The sequence below is a fragment of the Nelumbo nucifera genome, chromosome 4 (assembly GCF_055504915.1).
Source record: "Nelumbo nucifera cultivar China Antique chromosome 4, China Antique-T2T, whole genome shotgun sequence".
Classification (NCBI taxonomy): domain Eukaryota; kingdom Viridiplantae; phylum Streptophyta; class Magnoliopsida; order Proteales; family Nelumbonaceae; genus Nelumbo; species Nelumbo nucifera.
Window position 1 is genome coordinate 37,107,503 of NC_142652.1, and position 10,612 is coordinate 37,118,114.

The 10,612-nt window shown below is 37.2% G+C and overlaps 1 non-coding gene and 1 pseudogene across 1 annotated transcript; both read right to left on the reverse strand.

The window, feature by feature from the left end:
* Positions 1–406: 406 nt before the first annotated feature.
* On the reverse strand, positions 407–567 carry LOC148792191 (U1 spliceosomal RNA). Its single transcript, XR_016071144.1, has one exon. It is a non-coding gene; the product is annotated as a U1 spliceosomal RNA (small nuclear RNA).
* A 9,911-nt stretch (positions 568–10,478) lies between these two features.
* On the reverse strand, positions 10,479–10,612 carry LOC148792192 (U2 spliceosomal RNA; annotated as a pseudogene).

A 10,612-nucleotide genomic window follows, 5' to 3' on the forward strand; every position in this document is an offset into this window, starting at 1 on the left:
CTCCTTCAAGAATAATAACAGTGAAGGTGACCTCCAAAACAGAGCCCAAACTTCACCAACCACAGACTGACTGGCTGAGATGGAGGAGGCAGCCTAAGACTAAGAGCTATTCTGGCTACATGATTACCCTGATGATTTTTACAGATATTATTCCTACATCAATTGAATGAGAAGAGAATGTTGCATCAACATTAACTTAGACCAACTGGGGTTGTGTAGTCCGGTAAAATAGAAGTTTGTTTACTGAGAATAGATTCCAGAATTACTTACAGCAATGAATATTGTTCGGTTCGCCCTTTAAGATGAAGAGATAGAGCCCAGAAAAGGAAATCTGGGTTAGGAGAAAGCAGAGTTTTAATTAATAGTTATCACAGCTTACAAAAAACTTAAGAAAGGAGAATTGGGATAGGGGCCGCGCGAACGCGTACCCCGCTATCACAAATTATGACGTACACTCTCCCACTTGAGGAGATGTTAGGGTGGCACCCCTCCTTTCAGTGCAATGAAGGTCGCCAACCTAGGCCATGGGCCTTCTTGATCACCCATTAACCCCGTCCAGGTAAGTATGTTTTTTCCTCCCTCGTTGTTCCTACTTATACCCCCTCACTTATTTGTTTCTTTCCTATCTTACCGATGTGGGTCTTGAAACAAAACAGAATGTTACACTGCTTAGATATACTCGGTACTCACTCACCTATCATACCTTCTTTAAACAAACTTAAGCTGTCTCTGCATCAACACAAGGAAACTATGTTTATTGCCTTATTGGTGAAGTTGGTTTATTTGTTTCATTAATTAGAGAATTATAGTTGATTCAAGTCTCATGGAAGTGATATTGAACTCATTTTAGCATCACCAAATTGCGTGATTACTGTGTTAACCATGAAGTAACATTGTTGAAACTCTTGCTACATGTCTAGAATAAGCTCCTTTTGATGAAAATTTTTTGGATTGAAATACATGAGCTTTTAATTGATCAACCTCATCTTTGCTGAGTTCTGATCCTCTCCATGCCTGTAATTAATATATCTCCATTTCTTTCTTTCCAAGTTTCAGACAAGTCAAATCCTTCCAAGTCTTTTCTTTTTTTTTTCTTTTCTTGGGTAGGAAAAATCCTTCTGGGTCTTGGTCAATTAATTGATCAATTTAGATGGCTATCTTGGGTAGGAAAAATCCTTCCATTTCTTTCTTTCCAAGTTTCAGACAAGTCAAATCCTTCCAAGTCTTTTTTTTTCTGTATCTGTATCTGGTTGGTTTCTGGTAGACTATTAGTTGATAACCTCTGTACCAAGAACTCTGTTCTAGCAAGGATCTTCTCCAGTTATGTTCGTTTCCTTTCAATGGGTTGAGCAGTTTTTTGCCATGATATGTTCAGATGGGTATGGATATTTAGCAGTCATCCAAAACTAAATGCTCTGTAGCACAGAGTTTGAGAAGGAGAGTTCCAATTCCCCAATCTGCTCTTGACCAAAAATCTCTTATTGATATTTTCTAGTCTAATTTATGACTAACAGAGTCCTATTTGTCTTTTAATGGATGGCTGCATAGAGGAACATCTGAATGCTGATAAAGCAGGGGTCTTATATGGATCAAAAATCTCATTTTTGGACACATGAATTGAACTTCTTGTCTAGTTTCTAAAAGAGGCGCAGATCTGATCACTTTTCTTCAATACATAATTTTAAATAAATAAAAAAATATATCTACCAAAGAAATTGTAAAACCAGAGCTTTTCTGGTTTGCTTTTCTTATTTTCATTCATTGAAGATCTAGATATATATACACAGTCATACACAGCCATCGAACATCGAATCTCCTAAATTTACAGGAACTCAAACTCAAAACGAACTCCTAATTCGATCCTAACTCAGCGGAGTCTCCTAATCCCGGAGATTCCCAATTCAATCCTAACACCCCCCCTCAAGTTGGAGCATGCAGATTGTGAATGCCCAACTTGTTGAGAAAATACTCAAATTCTCTGCGACCCAATGCCTTTGTAAAAATGTCTGCCAGCTGAACGGTAGTCGACACATAAGCAGGACGAATGCAACCATTTTGAATCTCATCACGAACAAAATGGCGATCAACTTCAATATGTTTCATACGCTCATGAAACACTGGGTTTGCTGCAATATGCAAGGCTGCCTGACTATCACAATATAATCGCATTGGGTTTGAATGCGTCACTCCAAGGGCCAATAACAATCCCTTCAGCCATTTTAATTCACACTTGGCCGTGGCCATAGACCGATACTCTGCTTCCGTTGAAGAACGAGCCACAGTGTGTTGTTTCTTAGTTTTTCAAGAAATCGGCGATTTCCCAAGTAGAATAAACCACCCAAACAGGGAACGTCGGGACAAAGGACAGCTCGTCCAGTCTGAATCACACCATGCATATAACTGCAAGTCACAATCTGAACGCAAGAGAATTCCTTGACCAGGATTTCCTTTCAAGTAGCGCACCACTCGCAATGCAGCCTCCCAATGTCTTTCTTGCGGTTGCTGTATGAATTGGGACAGAACGTGCACACAATAAGACAACTCAGGACGAGTTGCTGAGAGATAAATCAGCCTACCCACCAAGCGCCTGTATCGCTCAGGATCAGATAAGAGAGGCCCATCTGTCAAGGCCAGATTGTGATTCTGCTCCATAGGAAAAGGAACAGGTTTTGCACCAAGTAATCCAACTTCAGTGATAATATCCAGAGCATACTTTCGTTGAGACGGAAAAATTTCTGTTGAGTTTCGGGAAACTTCAATGCCCAGAAAATATTTCAATGGTCCTAAGTCTTTCATATGGAAGCAGTCACTCAAATATTTCTTGAAGACTTGAATTGCCATATGATCATTACCTAACACGATAATGCCGTCCACATACACGAGGACAAGCACATGTACCCTGTCTCAATGAAAGGTGAATAGGGAGTAATCTGAACCTGATTACTGAAACCAATATGTCTTCAAGGCTGCGGTTAATTTAGCAAACCAATATCACCAGGAAAATTTTTTGGATTGAAATACATGAGCTTTTAATCCCTAATATCACCAGGAAAATCTCCATATACAAACTACAAAGTAGGTTATAAGGCTGGCACAAATATGTGGAATAAATATATTATTTATTCAAAAGTTTCTACTTAGACTTGTTCATTTTACTGTGTAAGACCAAATATGATGGTGGAGTGGCCATAGGCCCTCGTTTAATCCTCAACATGTTGGAATATTCAATGGCCATGTGACAAGCCACATCTTGATGGTTGATAGTTGATGGTCATCTCCATGCAACACTCTCACACACAATCATTTATTTTTAAATAATTACCTATTTATTTATTTTCTATAAAAACAAATTTATTTGATTGCTTATTTAAAAACATTTTCATGCATGGAGATACCAATGTTGTTGGATAATTTGGATCCACATTCCAGCTCTTATTGGGTCAATGGATGTCCATTTGACCCAGTCTAGACTAGGTGACCAAGTGGTTAGATCCTTGGTCAAGTTGAGACACTTGTCTCAAATCTGGTGGAGCATAAATGATAATGCTTATCTCAATTGGTTATTCTGATAACTATTGTTCCTAATGTCAAGGAAATTAACGTTGGAGGAGCAAATATTTAAGGGATCTCTCCCAAGTGCTTCCATACAATGAGAAAAAGCCCTTTACTAAGAAAGGAAAATCATCCTCTTACTTGGCTCTAATCAGATTAAGCTACTATCTCTCACATATTGTTTGAGAGGTTAGTGTCTCAGGTTCAATACTATGAAGCTCCTCTCATTCTCTTTTGCATGCAGGGAAAGACACCAGAGACTTCAGCCGTTCGATTCTACATGCACTTGGTTCATCACTGGTATCAGAGCAAGGTTCGACTGGTATAGTGTTTGAAACATAGGCGCGCCTCACCAAATCGTATCTCGCCTTTTAAGATCCGGAGAGGAGAGAGAAAACAAAACCCACTTCGAGAGTTTCCTCTCTGCCTCTCTGCCTCTCTGCCATCGACTCGTCTCCTCCCATCTGTGCAATCTTCATGGCAACAGGGGTTTCGTCTTCGAAAACCCCGTTCGAAAGCGTCACTAGGTGACTGTGAGTCCCCTGTTCGACTGTCCATCTCCAGTGGCTACGGCAACTCCAGAACCCTAGGCTTCGTCCCTGCGCTACTGCAACCTCCGAAGCACCTGTTCGCTCAAGTGACATTTTTTGGCGGCAAACTTGTTCCAAATTCTCTCAAGCGAACCTGCTGCTCGAAGAACTGCTGAAACTTCATCCTTTTTTTTGATCCATCTGCAAGATCTTGACCGAACTCGCGACCTTCACAGAGCAGGGACGCCCTCTCTTTCTTGTCGATAGAAGGGTTACGAGTAAGAACTCCACTCATCCATCATTGTTCGCCGACTGAGCGTCGAGATTTGAAGTTTTGAGCATCATCGTCGTATACCAATGCTGCTGTTGAATTAAAAAAAAAAAAAGGGAACAGTGGGAGCTGGAGAAATTAATACGTTTTGCGTGAACAGCTAAGTACTCCATTTGCATTTACTTTATTCGCTTATTTTTTGCCTCTGAAATTGAATGACAGTCCTGTAAATTACAGCCAACTGATATTTGCACTTGCTTTGTTTATATCTAGTATACTGTTGCTATTTTTTTTTTAATCATGTCTGCTACTGCCTTATCCCAAGAACTCAGTAAAACTGAGAAACTGAATGGCACCAATTATGCTCTCCGGAAACGTAGGATTAGAAGGATACTTGATGAAGAAAATGTTGATTATGTTTTAGATAAACCTATTCCTGCTAAACCTGATGATGATGATTCTTTGACTGTAATTCGTGAATATAAAAAATGGGAAAGGGATAATAGGAAGGCAAGAAATTGTTTATTAACCTTTATGGAGCCTGACATAGAAGTTGTGTTTGAAGAACACAATAATGCTAAAGACATGTTTGAAGCCATTAAAGAAACATATGGAAAAATAACTGAAACCTATGTTCAATTGTTAATTGAAAAATATTATGGCTGTGAAATGAGAGAAGAGGATTCTGTAGTAGATCATGTTAGTAAAATGAATGTGATTGCCAAGGAATTGGCAGCCACTGGGAATCCTATTCCTGATAAAATTCAAGTCTCCACCATTCTCAATAGCCTCCCATCTTCTTGGAATTCAGTAGTGACAACTTTGAACCTATTTGGAAGAGAAGTTAACATAAAAAACTTACCTACCTTGTTAGGATTGGAGGTTGAAAAGAAGAAGAAATCCCAACCTTCATCCTTAATGGTTACTCCCAAACCAACTGAAACTTCCCAAATGGCTGAAAAGCCTAAGGGCAAGCTTTTCAAAAATGCTAATGGGAAGAAATTTAACAAGAAATTTAAATTCTCAGAAGGATTCAAGAAGACTAAGGGTAAGCATTGTTTTAATTGTGGAAAACAAGGCTATACAAAATATAACTGCCCAGAATGCAAGAAGAATAAATCAAATAATGAAAAAGGAAAAATTGAAAAGAAAGACATAGTGTGTGTAGTCTCTGAATCCTACTTTACTGATTTTGTTCTTTTTGATTGGTGCATAGATTATGGCTCTTCTAAGCATATTTTCAAGACTAAAGAGATGTTCTTGGAATTGAAAGAAATGAAGATAGGAGAACACAGGATTTTCATGGGAAACAACACCTACACTGATGTGCTTGGAACTAGAAAAGTGAAGATCCCCATAAATGAGAACACAAATTTAATCCTTAATGATATATTGTATGCACCCAATTTTAGGAGAAACTTATTGTCTGTTCCTCTGTTAGATGAGAAGGGTTTTGATGTACGTTTTAGGGGAGGAAAGGTGACCATAGGAAAGCATGGTAGAGTTCTAATCCTTGGGAATAAGTCTGATGGATTGTATCATTTAACTATTAATAAAGTTGATGCTCTTTCTAGTTATGATTGTGCTTATCATGTAAATGAAAATGCATACATATGGCACATGAGACTTTGTCACATAAACAAAGATAAAATGATGAGAATGAGCACCAATGGCTTAATTCCCAAAATATAAATGAATTTTAATTATTGTGAACCATGCTTTAGTGGAAAAATGACTAGGATCCCTTTTAAGAAGGGAAAGAAATCAGAGGAATTATTGGCTATAATACACTCTGATGTTTGTGGCCCTTTGAATGTAAAAACACATAGGGGTATGGAATATTTTGTAACTTTTATAGATGATTTCTCCATATTTGGTTTTGTGTATCTGATTAAAAGAAAATCAGAAGTTTTAGAAAAATTTAAAGAGTATAAAACACTTGTAGAAAACCAATTGGGTAGAAAAATAAAAACTCTTAGGAGTGATAGAGGTGGAGAATATATTTCTAACCTATTTAGTGACTTTTGTATACAAAATGGAATCATACACCAATTAACCATGTCCTTCACGCCACAATAGAATGGAGTGGCTGAAAGGAGAAATAGAACTTTGTTGGATATGGTGAGATCAATGTTATCTCACTCAAGTCTAGGAACACACTTTTGGGGAGAAGCCTTAGGTACTGCTGTGTATATCCTAAATAAGGTTCCAACTAAAGTTAATAGCTTAACACCCCATGAAATGTGGACTGGTAGAAAACCAGACCTGACTGACATCAAAATTTGGGGGACTAGTGCCTATGTAAGAGTGCCAAATCAGCAAAGAAGCAAGTTAGATAACAAGAGTCTAAGATGTACCTTTATAGGGTACAGTGATAATAGCAAAGGGTATAGGTTTGTTAATCATAAATCTGATGGAACAGTTGAATTAATAGAGAGCAGGGATGTTGTTTTTCTAGAAGATCAAATTGAGGATAATAAACATTTACCCAACTTATTTGAATTAAACAAATAAATTATAGAAGCTGAGACTGCACCTGATAGACAAGCTTCACCTAATAATGACACCTTAGGTAGAATTCAAAGAGAAAGATTCCCTTCATCAAGATTAAAAGATTATTATACCTACTTGAATGAAGAGTCTCTTGATGATCCAATTGACTTTGAAGATGCTATGGATGCACCTGATAAAGAAAAGTGGTGTGAAGCTATACAAGATGAGTTAGACTCAATAAACAAAAATCAGGTTTGGGAATTAGTTGATTTACCTAAGAATAGAAAACCTATAGGGTGTAAATGGATATTAAAGAGAAAACTCAATGTTGATGGATCTATAGAAAAATATAAGGCAAGATTAATAGCAAAAGGGTACACCCAAGTAGAAGGGATTGAGACTTACTCTCCAGTTGCCAAGTTTACCTCTATTAGAATCCTAATGTCCTTAGTTGCCTTTATGGACTTAGAGTTATGTCAGTTAGATGTCAAAACAGCTTTTCTTAATGGGAAGCTGAATGAGGAAATATACATGACTCAACCCAAAGGTTATGTAATAGAGGGACAAGAAAATAAGGTGTATAAATTAAAGAAATCATTATATGGTTTAAAACAGTCATCTAGGATGTGGTACCATACCTTCCATGAAGCAATTTCTAAACTTGGATTTATACCTAATCCATTTGATCATTGTGTTTACTCTTTGAATAGTGTGAGCAGTTTTGTTGTTCTTTCTTTATATGTAGATGATATTCTTATTACTGGAAATAATGTATTCATGATTAATGACACTAAAGATTGGTTGAAAACCAACTTTGAAATGAAAGACATGGGTGATGCGAGCTATGTACTTGGAATTAAAATAGAGAGAGATAGGAAAACTAAGACCTTAACTCTTTCACAAGAGCATTACCTAGAGAAAATCCTAAAGAAATTTAATATGAAAGATTGTAATGGAGTTGAAACTCCAATTTAAAAAGAACCAAATTAAGTAAAGATATGGCACCCACTAATGATGAAGAAATAGAGAAAATGAAATATAGACCCTATGCTCAAGCTATTGGTAGCTTGATGTATGCCATGCTTTGCACAAGACCATATATCTCATATGTAGTAGGTCTTGTCAGTAGATATCAAAGTAACCCAGGTAAAATACATTGCAAGACTGTTAAAAGAATATTTAAATACTTGAAGTTAACAAAGCACTTCAAATTAATCTATCATGCAAATGAACTAGAGTTATTGGGTTATTGTGATGCTGATTTTGCAGGTGACCCGGATGATAGAAAATCCATAACCGGGTACTTATTCCTCCTAGGAGGGGGTGCTGTCTCATGGACAAGCAAGAAACAAAGCTATGTAGCCAAATTCACCATGGAAGATGAGTTCATCTCTTGTAGCTCTGCGGCATCTGAAGCAGTTTGGATAAGGAGATTCTTGGAAGAACTCCGAATTCCTGATGTACCAATAGGAGTTGTGAAGATCTTCAATGACAACCAAGTTGTCATTAAGACAATTAAAAATGGTGAGATCGGCCCTAAAGGGAAACACATAGATCTCCATTACTGGTATTTATATAATGTCTACCAACGGAATGAGATCCTGGTAGAATATGTGCCTACAAAAGATATGATTGCTGACCATTTGACTAAACCCATTGCAATTACAGATTATGAAAGGCACATTGAAGCAATGGGATTGGTCGGCACCCATTCATCTCGGGCCTAACTGGCCAAGTGGGAGATGATGGTGGAGTGGCCATAGGCCCTCGTTTAATCCTCAACATGTTGGAATATCCAATGGCCATGTGACAAGCCACATCTTGATGGTTGATAGTTGATGGTCATCTCCATGCAACACTCACACACACAATCATTTATTTTTAAATAATTACCTATTTATTTATTTTCTATAAAAACAAAATTATTTGATTGCTTATTTAAAAACATTTTCATGCATGGAGATACCAATGTTGTTGGATAATTTGGATCCACATTCCAGCTCTTATTGGGTCAATGGATGTCCATTTGACCTAGTCTAGACTAGGTGACCAAGTGGTTAGATCCTTGATCAAGTTGAGACACTTGTCTCAAATCTGGTGGAGCATAAATGATAATGCTTATCTCAATTAGTTATTCTGATAACTATTGTTCCTAATGTCAAGGAACTTAACGTTGGAGGAGCAACTATTTAAGGGATCTCTCCCAAGTGCTTCCATACAATGAGAAAAAGCCATTTACTGAGAAAGGAAAATCATCCTCTCAGTCTTGGCTCTAATCAGATTAAGCTACTCTCTCTCACATATTGTTTGAGAGGTTGGTGTCTCGGGTCCGTTACTGTGAAGCTCCTCTCGTTCTCTTTTGCATGCAAGTAAAGGCGCCAGAGACTTCAGCCGTTCGATTCTACACGCACTTAGTTCATCAAAATCATGGTACAAGATAAACACATTTCTACTTCAAACATTGTTGGACACCTTTAATTCCTAACCCTATTTTCATTATCCTTCACTTCTCCCATATTTTACATGTCCAACAAGGACAAATTCTCAGAAAACGAAAAAAAAAAACATTCTATGATTTCATGCAATCACAGCTTCCACAAAACCACAAAAATCCATAAAGAAATCAGCAATCTCTCCTGTTTCCTTGTCAATGCCCACTTCTTCTCATCAAGGAATCGGAGGGTCTGGTGCTGGGGGAATTGGTGTTGGTTTTCCTTCACTAGTACCGAGCGGATATTGTAACCAGAGCACCCTGTCAAAATGATAGATGTGTTAAATCCGGTCTTTGCAGGCTTCATACAAAAATAATAGATTTCACCAAAAATAAATTGTTTGTGTACCTCTGATACACAAGAGAACAAAAGAACATGCAATAAAACATAAGCACAAAAGAACCAACAACAACCTCATCTTTGCTGAGTTCTGATCCTCTCCATGCTTGCAATTTATATATCTCCATTTCTTTCTTTCCAAGTTTCAGACAAGTCAAATCCTTCCAAGTCTTTTCTTTTTTTTTAATTAGGAAAATCCATCTGGGTCTGGGTCAGTTAATTGATCAATTTATCTATATCTTACATCAGTTTTATGACTTTCCTGTGCATTTATTAGTCCTCGGAGACCTTGAATTCACTCCACCAGTTTCAAAATTTTGAATGTTGAAGACATTTATAGCACCAAAATTTTTTCATCTAAATATTTATTTATCAACATATTTTCACAATGTATTAACTGAAATTTTCATTTTTCTTACAGTAGATTCCAAAGAAAAGATTTATCAACTAACTAATTATAACCAAACAATATTTTCATTTAGGCTATAGAAAATAAGGTAGAAGCTCACAAGTAACAAGTATATCTAACCGAGAAATTCGTTAAGGCTCCAGTACCAAGCTCCTGTTATGTGACCTCCCACAAAAAAAATTAAATTAGTGCCCATTTGGTTCATGGGAATAGGAGTCTGGAATCAGAATTGGAATAGGCCATTCCGATTCTAACTGTTTGGTTGAGTGGAATAGGAATCACATTCCCATTCCTGATGGAATGGCATTCCCTCATAATCTCATTCCAACTGATTCCAATTCATGTCTGAACCAAACAGACTATGGGAATAGACCATTCAAATTCCAATTTTGATAGATTTCAATTCTGATTCCAATTCTGAGAACGGAACCTTAATATCATTGGGGCCAATGGACCACATATCAGATATTAAACTGATAAGAACAGATACTATACTTGATCTTAAACAAAAGGTCGAGAAAGGTAT